Source organism: Hemicordylus capensis, chromosome 3 (assembly GCF_027244095.1).
Source record: "Hemicordylus capensis ecotype Gifberg chromosome 3, rHemCap1.1.pri, whole genome shotgun sequence".
Taxonomy (NCBI): Eukaryota; Metazoa; Chordata; class Lepidosauria; order Squamata; family Cordylidae; genus Hemicordylus; species Hemicordylus capensis.
Window position 1 is genome coordinate 173,021,275 of NC_069659.1, and position 20,521 is coordinate 173,041,795.

Consider the following 20,521-nt stretch of genomic DNA (forward strand, 5'->3'; position numbering starts at 1 on the left):
GGTTGGCTAGGAAGGGCTAGGAAGGGCAGCCTCAGCCACAGGGCAATGAGCCTACCTGGAGCCAAGGTGTTTTGCTCATGGTGTTATAGGCTGGGCACACACCTTGGGTGGTGAGCTCTAGTTACCACACTGTGGGGAATGGAGTGCCAATCCCCTTTTGCCGACCAATTTATAATTAATAAAGTTGTAGCCAGTTATCAAAATCTATGTCTCATGTCTTCATTAGTCTGGGATCAATGTTCAATCTTCCTTTGCTCCCAATTTGTTGGCTAGCCCAGTTCAAAGTACTGCTTACTACTTGAAGCTGTATGGTTTGGAATCGAAAGAACTGCCTACCACCATATGAACCTGCCCGCCAGTTGAGAGCAGTGCCAACAGGCTTACTTTGTTCCCAGCACCATCTGAGGTCCAGCTGTTGGTGATATGTGAAAGTGCCTTTTTTGTTGGTAGTTATTTATGAATTTGAATTTCTGTACCACCTAACCCAGATCGCTCTAGGTCGCTCACATAAATAACAACTGATAAAAATAAAATAAAATAACCCATTGAAACAATTAAAGAATAAATCAGTTTAAAACTATTTAAAAATCACTGAAGGCTAGGCTAAAAAGATGTGTTTTAGGGCTACTTTAAAGGCTGGTAAAGATCTTAAGCTTGGGATGTCTATAGACAGTACATTCCAGAGCTCAGGAGAAGCAACAGAGATTGCTTGATCCTGAGTTGCCGTTGGCAAGCTGGCAGCGGCCAGAGACAGGCCTCTCCTGATAACCATAAAGTGTGTTGGGGATCGTACTGCTGTAGGTGCTCTCCCAGGAAACCCGGTCCTAAGCTGTTCAGGGCTTTAAAGGTAATTACCAGCACTTTGTGTTTTACCCAGAAACATATTAGCAACCAATGCAAGTGTTTTAAAACAGGCATAATGTGATCTCTCCAAGACACCCTGGAGACCAATTTTGCTGCCTCATTTTGAACTAACTGAAAATTTTGAACTATATTTGTATATAGTTCAGCCCCATGTAGAGCCCATTACAGTAGTCAAGCCTAGAAATTACCAGTGAGTGCACCACAGTTTTGAGATCATTATTTTCAATGAATGGATGTAGCTGTCATATCAACCAAAGTTGAAAAAAATCTCTCCTGCCCATAGCTTCAGTCTGATAAAAGAGGGTGAGGTATGGGTCCAGAAACATTCCCAAACTACTTATCTGTTCCTTTTGAGGGAGTGCAACCCCATCTAGAACAGGAAGTTCTATCACATCCCTTGAATCATGATCCCTCACCATGAGTACCTCTGTCTTGTTTGGATTCAGCTTCAATTTATTATCCTTCATCCAGCCCATTACCACCTGTAGGAATGCCTTTAGGGGAAATATGACATTTCCTGATGATGGTGTCATGAAGAAATAGATTTGGGTGTCATCAGCAGATTGATAACACCCTGATCCTAATCTCCTGTAGATCTCACCCAGTGGTTTCATGTAGATGTTAAAAAACATCAGAGGTAGGATGGAGCCCTGAGAGACAGCATAAATAGTTCTTGTTTTACAGAGCAACTATCTCTGAGTGACACCATTTGGAATCTATCCAAGAGATTGGAATGAAACCACTGTAAGGCAGTACAAACTACTCCCAAATCCCTTAAACAATCCAGAAGGATACTATAGATAATTGTATCAAAAGCCACAAAGTAGGGGAGTGCAAACAGGTTTGACATTGAATGTGTGTTATATTGAACTGGTTCAATTTGACTGTTCAGGACCGAACTGACCCCCCCTCTTTTGGTACGACCAATCCCACCCCCCGCCAGTTCTAGGGGTTCACGAGATAGAGAGAGAGAGAGAGAGAGAGAGAGAGAGAGAGAGAGAGAGAGAGAGAGATATTTGCCCACCCCCCACAGCCTCAGACAACTTCCCCGGAGGGGGTAAGTTTTTAAAAATATATTTTAAAAAACTTACCCCCTCCGGGGAAGTTGTCTGAGGCTGTGGGGGGTGGGGTTCATGGAGGTTCCCTCTCCCCCAACTGCCTCCCTTAGTCAAAAAATTGACGGTTGGGCCATTCTTCGGCTGGTTTGGAGCCTTTCCCCGGCACATCAGCCATTTTGGAGTCCGACACACCTGTGCAATGGGCCTCTGCATGGCCTTGGTCATGCCAGGCCATGCAGAGGTGCGGTGGCCTCTGAAATGGCCACAGCACCAGGGGAAAGACCGAAAACCAGCTGAAGAACAGCCAAATTTGACTAAAGGAGGTCAGCAGGTGGAGGGGAATCTTCTGCAGACCCCCCCCCCCGCCACCTTTGCACAATTCCCCTGGAGGGGATATGTTTGGGGGAATTTTTTTTAAGCTCATGAACCCCCAACCCCAGACTGACCCAAACTGGGTGGGGGGAGGTTGAGGGGGTGCCGGACTCAACTGGACCATTCCGGGTCCAGTTCAGACTTGAATTGAACTGGACCAGCCAGTTCCGTGCACACCCTGACCACAGAGACATCCAGAAGAACCAACAGAGTCACACTATTTCTTTCAGTTCCTTGGTAGAGATCATCCATCAGACTGACCAAGGCTGTCTCAACCCCACAGCCTGCTTTGGGCTATGGTCATTTTACTACACATATTACAACACAATTGGATGTAATAAGTGCAGTGTATGAGGCATACTAATGTACATGAATATATCCAATTTCTACAATCATCTCCCACAAGTGATGGGAGGATATAAGGATTTTGCATGAGCAAAAAATAAATGTGTAGTATTTTCAATGCACATATCATACCACATGCCTATGAATATGACTCTGTGAACTGTATACACACTACACACGGTTTCCCCAAATGAAAGATAGTGTAAGTTAGCCCACTGTGTTATTAAAAAAACTTTAGGAAAATGGAATGATCTTGGACATGAAGATTCAAAATCTTGTGATGTGTTGGCATTTCCTGAGTGCTCGCTATAGATCTGGCAAGTGGAATGCATTTTGTCACATGTTTAAGTCTGATTCATGAAGTCCATATTCCATTCCCAACATGTTTCTCTACCATTAAACAGTGATGATATCTCTTCTTGTTTCACTTGACTGGCAGCTGTATGAAAGATGCAGAATCCTACAAATAATAGTCAAAACCTTTAGCTTCCTGCTCAGCTGCACATTATAATACAGATGGGGGGGAAAATGCCAAAAAATTCGCCAGAATCTAAAGGTATATCACTCCAACCTTTTTTTTAAACCCATCGCTAATATTTTATTTCCACCATGAGCAATGTATTCTAATTTAAGCACTCAATTATAAAGCTAAATGTGCAATTTCAGTAAATGAAAATCACTACTAGAGAGGAAGACACAAAGACTGTCTGACAATTGTAATAAGTTGCTCATTTTAAAAGAACCACATGTGGTACTGACTTCTTGAAGGGAAAAAAAGACCAAATTTTGCACAGACATTATGTGCCATCATCAAGTTAGCGCTGCAAAACAAGTAATCTTCTATAAACTAAAGTATCTTAGAAATGCAGAACCCTGAAGAATAAATTACAAAGCATCAGCTGAGGCAATTGCTTGTCCTTTCCAGCTATAGCACAAGGCCACAGTAAATTCATCTGGCTGCCTTCCAAGATACAACAGAAAATGAGAAGATGATGGTGCATCCTGAAATTTCCTTGTTTAGACAGCAGGATTTTATATTATTTTTTAAGTTTCAGAACAGGTCATCCTGATAACTGATCATAGTGGCAACAGAGCTGATGTAGTATAAATGCAACCAAGTAGTGACCATGAAAGATGAGGGCTTTATGCTGCAGCTACTTTGACCTCTAAGCTTCTGGTAAAACTATCTAATAGATTAATGACTCTATTATCAATTAACATGACAGATATTGAAACTAGTGGTTGACGTGCAATGTTACATGCACCTTGCAATGTAGCATGCACAGAGTTTGCAAGAGTACTGTGCTAATCGCACTGCACTCATAAGCTTATTATGAGTGCAATTATTTGTGCTAATCGCACAAATTGTGCAAACATGGTTGCACAGTTCATTACTATTAAAAACAATGGCCATCAATTGCACAACTGCATTTGCACAATTCTTGCAATTAGTACAACTCTGTGAATGCACATCAATCAATCTTTATTATGGTCATAGACCACCATCGTGCACATAATATTGTGCACTATGTCATCCACCATCTTTAGATTGCTTTTTAGCCTACTTTCCTTAAGGAAAATACACTTATGAGATCATCCAGCATTGTGTGTGTGTCCCGTCCATCAACTTTGCAATGCCTGGACCAATATGAACCAAATCAGATACACTTGTAGGGATACATAGGGACACCTCAACGGCATACTTTGTGATGATGTCATCCACCTTGATTCAAGATGGTGGACACATAGAGAGGCTCAAGTGAGCTAACTTTTGAACTGCTTAACCAATTTAAACAAAATTTGGTACAGCTGTGGGGACACATAGGGATACCTCAGTGGAGTAGATTGTGATGATGCCATCCACCCCAATTCAGGTTTGAGGTGCAAGTGGGCTAACTTGTGGTCCGCCTGTCAGATCTGAACCAAATTTGGTACTGCTGTAGCGAGTGACACATAGAGACACCTCAACAGTGTAGTTTGTGATGCTATCTACCCCAATTTAAGATGGTAGACACATGAATCTTTGAGGCACAAGTGGCCCAACTTGTGAACTGCCTAACCAATTTGAACCAATTTGCTACAGGTGTAGGGACACATAGAGATGGCTCAATGGTATAGTTTGTAATGGTGTTATCCACCCTGATTCGAGATGGCAGATGTATGAATGTTTAAGGCTGAAATGGGCTAACTTGTGAGGATGGTAGTTATAAATTAAGATTATAGAGAAAGGAAAGCAGGCAGATTAGTTTCTACCAGAACAGCTTGGTTTTCTTTGTTGTTTTTTAAGGTATGGCAAATATCAACATGCACATCTGCATTTCCCTGTTTTTGTGTAATCATGGGAGCTGCATGTCATTTGATGGAGTACTAAAGATAGAGGAAATAAGTTGACAGACTGGACCCCAACTGTTGTAGAAATGACCTCAAAAGGGTCATCAATCATCACACATTCATGGAGTACATGTAAAGTGGTTAATAAAATTAAGGTTCCAAGCTCTTGATAACATTAGGGCTTGAAGAAGGTGATACAGATACTTTTGTATTATTATGAATGTATTGTTTTGTCGAAGTAAGTTCTTTCTATCAAGTAGGAAATGAATTTGGCCATCTATAGTCCACATGCCTACCATGTTAGTAACCATAAAATTGCATGTTTAAACTAGGGCAAGTTTTACAAAATCTTTAAATCTGGACATTGCCATTTCATTTTTGGGTTTTGTGGACAAGATAGCCGCATTACAATAAAGAAACCTCTGGGGTTTTTTTTGGGGGGGGGGATAAAACAGGGTCATGTGGGTTTGTCTTTAACTTCTTTTCAGTTTACACTGTGCCTCTGTGGGTGGCAGTAGCAACAGCAGTGTAGGAAGTGCTAGGCCACTTCCTCATGGCCAGCTTTGTCTAGCTGCCACCCCACTCCAGCCCTATATTCCCTTTTGGAATTATGGTAGGTCAAGATATAGCATCATTCCCAAAGCACTCCAGAGGAAAAATGAGAGCCAGGTGGAATCAGCTGCTGCAAAGAGGTACAGCATTGGTCCTGCCACACCACAGAGGTATGCTATAAACTGGATAGATAGATAGATAGATAGATAGATAGATAGATAGATAGATAGATAGATAGATAGATGCACACACACACACACACACACACACACACACACACACACACTATAACACCTACCATTACCAAACAGTGGTAATCCCCCTTGCCCACCAGCCTTTCAGAATATCAGATTTGTGTAGATGAGAACCTCCATTTAACAGAGTAGTATATCCGGGAATGTTCTAATTATGCAGCTCCACATTTTATGTGAACATATCTTGCAATAGCATGTCTCAACTATGTCTATGCTTGCATCATCTGCACCATGTAAACTCATAGCAGAAGCAAGCAAGCAACATTATAACCTTATTGAATAAGTGAAGACAGGCTGTTCTTTCATCTTGCTGACCAACTCACTATTAGGATCATACGTTCAAGAACATTTGTACCCAGCTGTGCTTTCAGTCCACTGAAGATATTTTGTAACAAAGCATTGGAATTTGTAGCAAAGGAGCAAAGGAGTTGGAATGGAATGGCCTTAAGCTATTGAGAAACCACTATGCCCTTTGTATTTCTATCAACCAACCATCATGAGTCAGACTCAGTGTTCCCTGTAACAGGGATCCCCAGATGTTGTTGACTACAACTCCCATCATCCCCAGCTGCAATGGTCTTTGGCTGGGGGTAATGGGAGTTGTAGTCAACAACATCTGGGGATCCCTGTTACAAGGAAAACTGGTCAGACTGCCCTGTTTTTCCAAGACTGCATTCATACTTATTTAATAAAGAGACTGGTGGTACCCAATCCTGCCCAAAGTTTCTTGCTTCTTCTTAGTACTTGAAGTTGGAACTCCATCTCCCCAGACCCAAGCCCAAGAAGACAGGGACAACAATGTTGGGTATAAACAGGGCCACAACTTTATTTTAATTGTCTGATTGATTTGAGCAGCAGACAATAGGAGGGAAAACTCCACCCCCCATAACAGTGCGGGCCTAAAAGGTGGGGTTCAGACTCCACAATCCTAGTCCACACCCTAAATGGGCAACACAGCCTGACTCTGGAAAGAAGCAGGTGGAAACCTGCTTCTGTCTCTACACAGTCAACTCGAGGGCTCTGGGCATTTCCATGACTTCACACCTCCCAGACCGCTGAGCCCTAGGATTTGCAGAGTCCTGGATCCGGCTCCATGGCCAGCCAGCCCCCTGGGCCGCACAAACCACAAGGGAGCGACTGACCACCAGACCTGCTTAAATGCCCAAGGGTGCTCACCAATGTTAAATCCCTTTATCTAATTGCCAGCCCTCACTGTTCCTGCCAAGTTGTGACCAGCTAACTACTAACTAACTGTAAAAGGCCTCAGAACGGGGGAGGCAAAAAAAACCCCAAACCAGGCCAATGTGTTTGGGAGCCAAAAATTCCTACCCAGCCCCCAAAAGGACAACCAGCAGAGCCCATTCTGAGCCTAGGGATGGGAAGGAGGGAAACTCTTGGCCCGATCTGAAGCGTGAGGTGGGGAGCAGCAGTTGCTGCACTTCAAGCCCCGCCCCCAGAAGAGGCCCCAGCCAATCGGGTGCCTTCTAGGGCCTGTGCATGGGCGGGGCTGGGACAAACTCCCCTCCCGCAGCACGAGGCCTTAGGAGGGGCATTCTTGAACAGAGTGTAGACATTAGGTTATTCTTTAGATAAATGGAAGCATATTCAACAAGTGGAGCTTGTTGTGGTGGCCAGTTGCTATCCTAAAGCTTTGGACCAAGGTGCAAATCCCATGAACTAGTTCAATCACTGATAATTAGCTTATGAGCAATTACTGTTCATTGATACTGCAGACAAAGCTGGCAGGGTTTATATGATCATGCAACTCAGTTTAGGGGTGTGCACAAAACCAGTTAGCCTGGTTCAGTTCAAGTCCGAACTGGACTCAAACTAAACTGAGCATGTGCAGTTTTGTGTTTTGTGCCCCCAAACAACACCCCCCCCCAGCTCAGCTTAAAACTGAGTCCATACCAGGGTTCTTAATGTGTTTGTGTATATTTATTTATGTGTTTATTTATTTATTTAACACTTACTGCCGGGTCCAGAAGTCTCAAGGAGTGCTGCCATGGCGGGGTGTGTATGTGTGTGTCCCTGCTGTTTCCTTCTACCCTGCCGGCCTTCCTCTGGTCTTGTAAGGGCCATTTCGGCCTATCCTCTGATGGTGGCAGCCATTTTGGAGACCACCATGCATGTGCCCTGGTCATTTGTTCTAACCTCAAGCAAATGGCCAGGGTGCATGCATGAAGGCCTCCAAAATGGCTGCCAGAGAGAAAATGCCGCCAAAGGGGGCTAAAATGGCCCTTAGAAGATCGGGGAGAGGCCGGTGGGTGCAGAGGGAAATGGCAGGGACACCCCCACACACAGTCATGATAGCACCCCCAAGGCCACTGGACCCGGCAGTGAGTGTTACATTTCTTTAAAAAACTTAAGAACTCCCAAACTGGCACCAACCTGGCTTGGCAGGTTTGGCTCAACCTTGAGCCGGACCGGTTCAATGGCAAGCTGGCTTGACCTTGAGCTGGTTCACACATCCCTAACTCAGTTTACATCACAATCCTTAATTGATTATATTCCACAGGACATTATATCATGTAAAGTGACTTCATATATCTTGATTAATCAAAAACAATGAACTCTGTGAGATATCAGCTATGTTCTGTTAACTAATTAACACATCACCACCATTTTACTCCTGTTCAGATGTTATAAACTGTAAACATGAGAGCCATTCATGAGGGGGAAAGCAGGGAGGAGGTCCCACCTAGCCTTCTGTCACTCAGCCCCAGCGCCTGACAACCACACTTATGGTTCTGTTGGTCCAAATGGGTCACCATCATAAGCGTGATAGCCAGTGATCCTGTGAACTGCAACCCTGATGCTTTCAGACAGCTCCCCATTCAGACAGGTGTGGTCATCAGGCCTTCTTTCTTGCGAGCAGCACTAATGCTTACAAATTATTCATTAAAATAATTTAAATCAGAATTAATTTTCAAATGTCTTCAAAAATGCTTTAGCCATCTGTAAACAAACAAGGTCTGTTGATTGTGCACCTCTTCGGACAGGGTCCTGCTGCTGAAAAGGCCCTGTTTTTTAGCCACAAGCATCTTTCCAATATATGTTCCAACGTCTGCATAAACCTGTAATGTTTTATTCTTTCTGTAATAAATTCAGAAGGTGAAATACCTGCCTAATACAAAGAAACCATAGAACCCTATGCAACAGAAACATTTGAGAGAACAGAAGAACAATACAGCTCTCAATATTGCATGCAATACTTCTTTTTGCTAAGTTTTCAGTTCTAACTTTATTGCCCTTCAGTTTGTTTTCTAAGCAGTCTTTGTTTGCACAATTACGTTAACAAATATTCCAGAATCCCAACTCTACCCATGCAGTGACCTAGAACATTGCAGAAGATGGAGTAAAATATGGGGGCAAGAATGAATAACCATCCTCTGCAATTAAAGGACAGTAAATGGACCGTTGCTGATCAGTATTATGGCGATTTGAATTTCAAAAGTGTTTCATTTAATCGGTTTGTTAGAATGGCCACAAGATAAATACCTTGGGTGCACAAACAGCATGTGTTCAAGGAGTCCCTAAAGCACTGACTCACCATGCACAAATAAAACAAACAAAAACCCAGCAAAAGTGATGTGAATATTGACCTTGTGAGGAATGACTATCTAGACAGTTACAAAGGGTAGAACTAAAGCAAAATGTTTACAGTCTTCAAAGCAATTCCCATACATTCCCATACATAACTGGCCCTATCCACCCCCAGCACAGTACCTCCAGTGACTGTTGCTGGTATCTGTCTTATGTTTCTTTTAGATTGTGAGCCCTTTGGGGACAGGGATCCACCTTATTTATTTATTTATTATTTCTCTGTGTAAACTGCCCTGAGCCATTTTTGGAAGGGCGGTATAGAAATCAAATTCTTCTTCTTCTTCTTCTTCTTCTTCTTCTTCTTCTTCTTCTTCTTCTTCTTCTTCTTCTTCTTCTTCTTCTTCTTCTTCTTCTTCATCTTGTAATCCTTACAACAATCCTTACAAGAATCCTATAAGGTAGGTCAGTGTAATGATTAATATATTGCAGAGGACAGTGAGGCTTAGAGTAGCTTGCCTAAGCTCACCTAGTAAGTTCGTAGCAGATGTGGAATTTGAACCAGGAGCTTCCAAACTGATAGTTCAAAGTGGACGAATCACCATTATGCTGCATATTACCAGCCCACCAAAACAATTAGTACAGAGTATGGATTAGTTGGGGTTATTTAACATGATGTTTTGCTTTTTGAATATCACTTTAAAATGTATACATTGGGATGAGTATTTTCTGACCTTTCTGTAAACTCAAGGTGGAGTCTTCAGTTATCCTGGTCCACACATATTTTATTTGTAGCTCTATGCTGCCTAGATTAATTTGTAGTTTCTCTTCCCCCCACCCCAAGAACATCTATTTATGACACTAGCTATTGTGGTCAGCTTATTGAAGGAGTTGATCTATTACTTTTTATCCTGCCAGCTTTTTTTCTGGCAGGACCTCATTATTTCATTCTAAAGTTCTTAATAAAAAATTCTGGACTTCTTCACTTGTACATATTTTGAAATAACTTCACCACACCTGCAGTCTCATGCTGGGGGTGAGGGTGAGCTTTGCCCTACCTGGCTAGGGAAGCATGAAGCCTGGTTGGGGTTAGGGCCAATCAGTGGTATGGAAGGCATGGCTTGGTGGAACCCAGCACAGCAGCATAGGAAGCTGGACAGCAACCAGGAATAGGCTACTGCTGTGTTTCTATCTGCCACTGTATTTTCTGCCACCATCACATTTCCCTCCACTGCTGCCATGCTGGCCATGCCTCTTCCTTTGTGCAGGAAATGTGGCCAGGGATAAGAAGGAACACACAGTGGCCCCTCACCCTCTCCAGCTCAGACAGTGTTTCACCAGCTGAATGCTTTCTGGGCTGAAGAGGATGAGAGAGCTGCCATATGTTCCTTCCCAGTGACGGTCATGCCCCCGCCATCAACATGATGACATAAAAGGATGGGCATGGCCAACACATGTTAGTGCTTCTGATCGAGGTGGAGGGAAACACAGCAGGAGAAGCATGGTGGGGGTGAGGAGAGAGGGATAATAGAACGGGGAAGGGCAACCTGCTGCCCCCCCCCCCAGGCCCCATGGCCTTGGGACATTTGTTGCCCCCTACTCCATTATCTCTAGGGATTGCGAACTGGTCTGCCGGTCCGGCGGCTCAGTCCGGAGGTTCGGGGGTTTGGGATTGAACCGAACCGCCCCCCCCCCCCGTTCCGTCCAGACCGGAACCAAACAGCCAGACAGGTCCGTGAATCTTTGTTTAAAAAAATTAAAATTAATGATAAATACCTGTAGCCCCTTTGGGGGGCTTGCTGTAGGCCACAGGGAGGCCCATGAGGGTTGCCTCTCCCCCACCGACCTCCCTCATCACCGCCGCAGCCGGATAAATGCAGTATTTTTGGCCCTTTCAGGCCTCTGTAAAGGCGAGCAGCGGCCATTTTGGCCTTGCAGAGGGCCGATGGCCTTTCAGAGGGCATTTGTGCATGCGTGGCAGCAGCCAAAATCGCTGCCGTTCGCTTTTACGGAGGCCCGAAAGGGCCAAAAATACTACATTTACCCAGCTGCGGTGGTGGTGAGGGATGCCGGTGTGGGGAGGGGGAACCCTCACGGACACACACACCCTCGCCTACAGCAAGCCCCCCGAAGGGGCTACTGGTATTTATCATTAATCTAATTTTATTAAAAAACATAAAAATTCACAGGCCCCCACAAGACCGGACTAGACCAGGGTGTGTGTGTTTCTGATAGGGACGGAACCGAACTGGCCTGGTTCCATTCGAGGCCGGTTCGGCCTTGAACCGAACCAGGCCAGACAGTTCTGTGCACAACCCTAATTATCTCTACATGCCTGCCCATCAGCATCCCTCTCTCCTTCCCGCCTTTGGGGCAGTGACCCTTTGACTTGTGACTCTTTTTGGTGCTAGGCAGGAATTTTTTACTTCCATACTGATTGGCCTTTGTCTAGAGGGTTATTGTTTTGTTATGTTTTGCCTGGCCCATTTTGCTCATTTTTAGTTAGTTGGCAGGTTCAGTGCAGGCAGAAAGTAGCAATAGGCATGTTTAGTGAGAACTCTTGGGCCTTTGTTTGGTAAGGGGGAAGTGGTCAATCAGCCCTTAATGGCTTTGTGGTGTTATGGCTTGGATTGGGACTCTTCCCCTTCTTCAGCAGTTTTGCCCACCTTAAAGAATGAACAATTTTTTGTGGGGTGAAGCTACTGAATTGTCCTGAGCCTGTAAGAAGTTGGTGAAGAGGAGCAGGGATTCAAGGGGTTCTGATCCACTACTCTGAGCCAGGATGTAATCACTCAAGCAGATTGAGGGAAAGGACAGGACATCAATGTGACCTTCTGCCTGCAGTTTAGCACCTGCACTGCTCTGGGGTGGGGCGTACATCCTTAGGTTTAATGTTAATGTTATAATCAATAAGGTTGTGTGGCCATTTTACCCAAGATACATTGTCTGAGTGTTACCACCTTGTACTTTCTTCAGTGTGGGGGCAACAGTGCAGATCTATGACTTATTAAAATGGTTGCAATTTCAAAATGAGATCTACTCAGCCTGCAAATAGTTCTATAAAGATTAGTAGCCCCTCCCATTTGTTTCTTTGCCTGCCAGCCTTCCTTTGTTACTAATTTACCTTCCTTTATTAGTAATAAATTACTTTCCTTCTTAAGTAATTTCTGGCCTAAACATCATCATCAATGACAACGAAAGAGCCAGTTTTTGTAAAGCTTCCATTTCTGGTGATGTGGTTCTTATTCCCCAGATGAGTGGCTATCGAGATATCACATCAGATGTGTAATTTGTAATCTTCAGAAGCTAATTTACACCAACAGAGGACATATGACTCAATTAGATTTCACAATCTATTGCTGAATTTCAGCAACTCCTTAAAACAAGATGAACATTAGTAAAGTAAAGTGTGCCATCAAGTCGGTGTTGACTCCTGACAACCTCTGAGCCCTGAAGCTGTCTTTGGTAGAATACAGGAGGGATTTACCATTGCCTCCTCCCATGCAGTATGAGATGATGCCTTTCAGCACCTTCTTTTATTGCTGCTGCCCGATATAGGTGTTTCCCATAGTCTGGGAAACATACCAGCGGGGATTCGAACTGGCAACCCCTGGCTTGCTAATCAAGTCATATCCCTACTACGGAACATTACTAGGTCCTTAATATACTATTAATTATACTTAGAGTGCATATGACACATTTCAAACTGTTCTTTTTCTTGTTGTGATCATTATCATTATTAGTATTATTAGTAGTAGTATTAATATTATTATCCTTTTTGTAGCTTGTTCGGATTTAAAAGAGGACCAGCATCAACGGGCAGCACTACTGAGGCCCAAGAACTTCGGAGAGCCAATCAGAACTACTTCCTCTGAGTAGAGTAGACCACCCCGCTGGGAAATATGAAGCCCCTTCATTTGTGTGCTGCATCAGCATGCCACTAAGACAGGATAGTGCTCAGAGACTGTGACTTACCATCCTAGCTGACCTCTTGCCTGCCTTGAGGGTGCAGCAAGGAGAAGGAGGTGAGGAGGATGGAGGGCCCACTAAAACTTCAGAAAACCTGGAACCAAGCCTGGTCCCAAGTGTCTTCCTAGAAGACATTTTTATTTCCATTTAGGAATTTCCTAATTACGTGGAAAGTCTGGGAAATAACCACTTTAATAGAAATGATGGCAAATCTATCCTCTCTTGAGGTGTTGCTTCAGGGTATTTTGCCCCACTCCTGTGTTTGCTATTAAGAGGTCTGTTGTATGAATTGTTTTGAATTTCCAGACATATGTTAGTTCTCTGGATAGATTCTGGTAGTTTTTAATTTTTTTAATTCTCAATTTTTTCCAAGTTATGTATGAGAGCGAGGTATTGCAATGTTATAGTTCTGATTTTTCTTTTTTTGTTCACCAGAATTAGAATTGGTCTATTATTTTATCAGTTGTAATAGGTTTATCGCAACAGCAGGTGTAATGAGATGAAAGTTTGGGCGATATATAAATTTGATAAATGAATAAATAAATAAATACAAATCATGATCTCCAGAACTGAGCCAGGATGTTTTTCCCCAGCAAAAGATCAGTTCTAGACTAAACAAGGTATTATATACAGTGATTGTGTCTGGTAAAACATTCTTTATTAAATATAAGACAGGGCACATCCAGTCATTATATGCTACATTGTTTCCGGTGGCAGAGTGAGCCGAATGGCGGCCTGTGTTCCGTTCCACCCTGCCCAGTGGCCCAACCAGTGACACCCTTTGTGCATGATGTCACACACACACACACACACACACACACACACACACACACACACACACACGGTCATGGCTTGGGCTCTGGAGAGCTTCCCCCCTCTCATTTCAGGCAGCAAGGAAGAGGAAGGGAAATAAATGCTTTCAGGCAGCAAATGCTGCCTGAAATGAGAGGGGAAGAGGTCGCTTGTTCTATCCCAAACCTGGTTCATGCCCCCTTTGCATGTGGCATGTGCATGAGCACAACGTGTGCACACGTGCCGGGTACTTCTGCTTATTTCCAGTCCGAGGAGTGGACAGGGTGACACGGAGTTATGCTGCCACCAGACCAGTTTGCAATGGAGCGCCAGTGGGGGGAATGTGGAGGGAGGGTTAAGTGCACTCTCCCACACCTTTAAAGTCACCCCCACCTTCAAACTTCCCCCGCCCAGTTTATGCACATTCCTACTACCTTCCCTAGCAGTTTTTGCCTGATCCACAACTGCTAGTGTATTCGCCCTCAGGATCACTCAGCAACAAACAATCTAACTGATCCCTTCTCTTCTCTCTCACAGCTCAGCTCTCAGCTTTCCCTCCTTCCAGCAGCCTCATCCTTGGCTTTTGCACTCTCCCTTATATTCAGTTTCACGGGGATATATTGTCCAGTCACGGAGTTTCTTCCCTCTGGCAGCCAGAACCTTCTGTCTCTGCCTGGAGACAACCATTGGCAACCAAAAGCTACATTTTAACTTTCCCTCCAAAACTCTACAGTTAGCAATATTTTTACCTCAGACAAGGCTGTAAGAGGTTGCTGTATTTCACTTTTGTCAAGTCTGGAATAGACAAAGAAGGAGGCAAGTACAAAACACAAACTACAATTCAGAAAACAAAGTGGGAAAGGGTCATTCCTTCACAGGGGTGGAGCCACCATAGAAAGAATGGGTTCAACTAACCCAAGCCACCACCCCTCAGTGACCGCACCTCATGACCCAGACACACCTCCCACATCTGATGTCAGACACGGGGGCATGGCTAACTGCTCCCTGCATCTAAAGGTCTTATATCAGACTAGTAATTTTAAGCCTGTTAAATTAACGGGCGCTAGTAGACCTCCCCCCTCCCCCCTTCCCCTTCCCCACCTCTGTAAGTCTTGCTTGCTTTGCCGTGCCTGCTCCAGCCGGACCTCCCGGGAAACAGAAAGCAGCGAGTATGTCTCAGGCTGGTGGCTTTCTCCTGCTGCTTCTGTTGCCTCTGGGCTAGTCGCGCCCGGGCTGGACTCACCCCCTCTCCCGGACCCGGCGCCGCCGTTTTTCTTCTCCCGGTGGTCGTGCCGAATCTGCCCCCGTCGTCTTTTCTATTCCCGCGGCCGGCCCGCAACGACCCGGGTTTGAATGTGTGTGTGTGTGTGTGTGTGTGTGTGTTGTTTTATTTTTTCACTATGTTGGCTTTCGGGCGGCTGAGGGGGGGGGTGGACCGTGGCTGCTGCTGGCGTCTCTGATCGTCTTCGGTCGGTTGGGGGGGGGGCGGGCGTTGGCTGGGGCCGTTGTTCTTGCTATGTGTTTCCCATGGCTGTGTGTGCTTTTTAAGTATCTGTTGCGGCCGCCAACATGGCCGCCTGGTCCCTGCCGCCGCTGCCGTCTTTCCCTACCCCCGTGTCTTTCCCTGCCCCGTCTTTCCCTGCTCCCTTCTCCCGGTCCGGGAGCCAACATGGCCGCCGTGTCCCTGCGGCCGTATCTTTTTCGGACGTTCTGGGCATGCGCTCTGCGCATGCCCAGAATAGCCGAGAAAGACACGGGCAGGGACACGGGATTACACTCAAGGGCTTTATTATAGAGGATGCTGATGCCGGGGGGGGGGGCAAGGGGCTGCAGCAGGGGGCTGTGCCCAGGCCACCACTGGCCTCCCTCCATGCCTGTTCCTTCACACATGTTTTGTCCTTATGACAGTTTTTTAAAAGCTTGTTTCATTGACTGAGCATAGGAAATATGGATTTGAATTAATTATCAACTTTCCTTTTGTTTGGGATGTCACTTGTGTAAGGATTTTAAGACACGTTGTCAATGGTAAAGGAGCACTGGATCAGAAGCCGTGGCTCAGGAAACTGTTTGCTTTGTGATTTCACTCACTGATCCTAAGCATGGGCTGTCTTTAAATATATTTGAGGAGAGATAACAAGGAAGGAGGACGACACTGGAAGTTTGGCACTTGGAATTTATTTCTCAACATCTCTCCTGAGCTTTCTTCAATATGTAGGACTTTTATGCTTGAGTCATAAAGCTTGATGACATAAGAATGAAACTATAGAATATATAACTCCTGGTTAAAATAAATCCCACCCTTTAAGTTAACTCCCTTTAAGTTGCCCCCTTGAAGCATCCTTAATGCTCCCAATCATAATAGCTGGGTTGGGGGCAGGGGCTTTTAGGATAATTAAAGCATGATATCTGCTCTGAATTAAGGTGCATCTTGGGTGAACAGAGTCAGTGGGTCACATGGGGAGAATCTGGTGCACTGCTACTTGTAGGGGCATCCGCTGCTTCCATTTCATTTTTAAAAAGCAATCAGAAACTTCCCTGTTCTAAAAATGTGCCTGAATTCTCTAAATTGAACCTGTCATGTCATGAATTAAAAAGGCTGATTTGTGACAAATTCTTAAGTAAAGAAAACCAATGTTCCAAGTGAGGCAGTATACTGACTGGGCCCGCCTGATACAGCCCTGCATCTTTAGAAGCCAAGCAGAATTCTATTAATTAAAAGTTGAATCTCAATTATATAGCAATTATGTAAAATGCATTCATTGCCAAAGGCATTTGGGAAAAAAAGCAATTTGTGCTAATGAGTCTTTCCACTTATCACCTGTGATTAATAAATACAACAGAAATACCATAGGTCACTAAATAGTGCAGGGGTGGTTTAACAGTAGATTGACTAGCAATCTACAGGTGAAGGAAGATGCTAAAAATTGAAACCTATTCAAGTGTCAGTCTACAAGGTGAATTACTATAATCAGTGAATTTAGAATTTTGCCTGTATGTTTTTGCAAGGCCTTAAAAAGGAACATCTCAGTATGGGAAGAAAAGATTTCATACCGAGAGCAAGCTCCATAAGAGGAAGGCTCAAAATAATCTGCTGATCTTTAAATGCCTTACAATGGCACAAAAATATGCACAGAAAATGCAGGAGGTTTAAAAAACAAAACACAAAACACCTTATGGGCATAAATGACCCTCTTGTGGCTTGTGTAGCTCTATGGTCATGCAAGGGAGGAGATACCCATAGGAAGAGTATGAGCTCTTTTATTTCCCCCTACTAACCCTTTTAAGCCCCAATATACAGCTGCCCCTCCAACGTGCTCATGAGAGAATCTCTCTGTGTAAGGCACAAAAGCATAGACATCAGGCAGTAGGGGTATGCACAAACCGTTTTATATAGAACCAGTTCATATTGAACTGGACCAGTTTGGCAGTTTGATCATGAATCGACCTGGAGCTGGTTTGATCCATGGTTTGATCTGTGAACCAGACCAAGCCCAGTTCAATGTAAACAATTTCTACATCGAGGGGAAGCAAGCCACAGTGGGGGAGTGGCAAGAAAGGTTGTTTAAGGCTCTTACCTGGTGTGCTGGAACTCAACACCTGCCACTCCCCACCACTGGTCGCCCCCATCCCCAGCCAAATCACTGGCTGGGTTGCTTTTTAAACACAGGCTGCCTGCATGGTGATTCAGCTGGAGATGGGGGCAGCCAGTGGCGAGGGGCAGCCAGTAGGGAGCAGCAACGAGCCGGATAAGAGCCTTAAACAAACTCACTGGATTCCCCATTACAAGTATTGCCACCTGAATGGACAACGGCAACGGACCTGAGCAACCAGTCAGTTCGACTGAACCAGTTTGGCAGAATGTGGTTTGGCTTGAATTTGATTCAAATTTGAACTGAATGGCATTTGGGGGTTTGTGCACACCTCTATCAGTCAGGTGGCGGGAAAGGGATGTTTAGTAATTCCCCTATGGGCATTCTCCTTTTGTGCACACAAACATTCATACCTGCAGTAAAGGCCAGCAGAGGAGGACCGGGAGAAAGCACTCAAATCAGTACAGATCTGATCACAAGCATAATAGCTTTTCACATGTGCGGGGAAGGATCATCTTTTAAATTTGCCCCTGATAAATACTGGTTTATACTATTTATTTATGTTAGGCACCTTTCTGTTAGTAGAGCACTTCTTGTTCTATATAGCCTCTTAAGGGATTTAAGGAGTACAGACATTAAGGGAGGAGAGGACAGAACCCTATTCAGGCATTATGTTTTATGTGCATACAAGTGTTGATGTGCATGATTTAGTTGTTTTGTCTTTGTGGGAGAAATTGCTATTTATTTATCTTTGGTGGTCTTAGTGCTAGGACGGGGAAATATTATAGTAGCATGAGTAAAACCTTATGTTTTGATTGCTGGTCACTGACTAATAATAAATTCATTCATTAGAACATAGGAAACTGCCATATACTGAGTCAGACCATTGGTCTATCTAGCTCAGTATTGTCTTCACAGACTGGCAGTGGCTTCACCAAGGTTGCAGGCAGGAATCTCTCTCAGCCCTATCTTGGAGAAGCCAGGGAGGGAACTTGAAACCTTCTGCTCTTCCCAGAGCGGCTCCATCCCCTGAGGGGAATATCTTACAGTGCTCACACATCAAGTCTCCCCTTCACATGCAACCAGGGCAGACCCTGCTTAGCTATGGGGACAAGTCATGCTTGCTACCACAAGACCAGCTCTCCTCTCCATTCATACCTTATGTTTTGAATTCGAAGGTTATATAAACATTTCTAGAGTTTCTCAAGATCACATGTAGTTCAACAACAGCAGGAGAGGCAAGGTTGCCTACCCCTGCATGGAAGCTCTGTAGCTCACTCTGTGGTTATTGTACCTATTTAACCAAGAAAGGTTGTTTATGTCAATGAGGCGAGTCTCACGATCAAGGAGAGGAGCCATAAGGGGGTTTGTGGGGAGAGCGGGCTTAACCCGCAGACAATTGAAAGGCAGCCCTGGGTGGCCGAATTGGCCACCCACACGACTGCCGGCTCCGAGACGGAGCCAGCGGGGACTGCAGGGATCAGGGGCCGCATGGCCCCCGGAAGTTCCAGGATTTCCCACGGGGCAACCTGGAGAGACCCCCGAGCTGGGGAGGCTGATTGCAGCCTCTCGGTCGGGGAATACTGATGTGTTGCGATGCACTGCTGCAACACACAAGCAAAAAGATGAGAGTAACGGAGCGCTCAATCCGTTAACTTCGACTAAGGGGAGGGGTATTTGGGGTGGCTAGCTGCTGGTTGTTGCGTGGCTCCCGTTGCAGCACACGATTGCCCAAAAGCAGGCTAGGCTCCCTTAGCCCACTTTTGGGCAATCATGAGAATTGCCTCCTTGAATGTTTTTCTATGATGCTCTTGATCCAATTGTTGTTGTTTCTGACACTAGAGGGAAGAACTGAAGACTAAGTCACCATTTCCCCCTATGTTGTTGTTTAGGCTTCAAAATATATATTCTAGGGAGGCATTTTTTTAAAAAAATGAAGAGTTATTTACAAGGTAGTAAACCTTATAAATGGACTTCTCAAGTTGACATTGATCTTATGACCTATGCCGGGAACTAGACAGGGGGAGTGCGTCCGGTTTTGCTGGACCTCTCAGCGGTGTTTGATACCATTGACCATGGTATACTTCTGGACCGCCTCTTGAGTATGGGAATTGGAGGTACTGCATTGCAGTGGCTCCGGTCCTTTCTTGGGGGGAGGGTCCAGAAGGTGGTGCTGGGGGACTACTGCTTGGCTCTGTAGCCATTGGCCTGTGGGGTCCCACAGGGTTCGATTTTGTCGCCCATGCTGTTTAACATCTACATGAAACCGCTGGGAGAGCCATCCGGGGACTTGGACTGAGTTGTCAGAAATATGCAGATGACATTCAGCAATATCTCTCCTTGTCACCTGATCCTAGGGAGGTAGTGGTTGTCCTGAATCGGGGACTGGAGGCCATGATGGGTTGGATGTGGGCTAATAAACTGAAATTGAATCCGGACAAGATGGAGGTACTGTTGGTCAGTAGGAGAGCCAATCGGGATGAGGGGATTTTACTGGTTCTGGATGGGGTTGAACTCCTCTTGAGGGAGCAAGTACACAGCTTGAGGGTATTACTGGACCTGGCTCTGCTTTGGGAAGCTCAGGTGGAGGCGATAGCCAGGGGTGCCTTTGCACAGCTTTGGCTAGTGCACCAGCTGCATCTCTTTCTCGAGAAGGCAGGTCTGGCTGCAGTTACCCACGCCTTACTCATGTCATGGCTGGATTACTGTAACATGCTCTACATGGAGCTGCCCTTGAAGAATATCCGGAAACTGCAGCTAGTGCAAAATGTGGCAGCTAGGGTTTTATCTGGAGCTCCCTGTTGGGATCACATCACACTCATTTTGAAAGAGCTGCACTGGCTACCAGTTT

General features: G+C 45.0%; 1 long non-coding RNA gene across 1 annotated transcript in view; it reads left to right on the forward strand.

Annotated features, from left to right (window-relative positions):
• The window catches only part of LOC128351978 (uncharacterized), a 48,589-nt gene that overhangs the window by 15,607 nt on the left and 12,461 nt on the right, over positions 1-20,521 (forward strand). Inside the window, exon 2 of the long non-coding RNA XR_008320156.1 lies at positions 13,104-13,344. This is a non-coding gene — a long non-coding RNA (uncharacterized LOC128351978). The remainder of the gene's footprint in view (positions 1-13,103; positions 13,345-20,521) is intronic.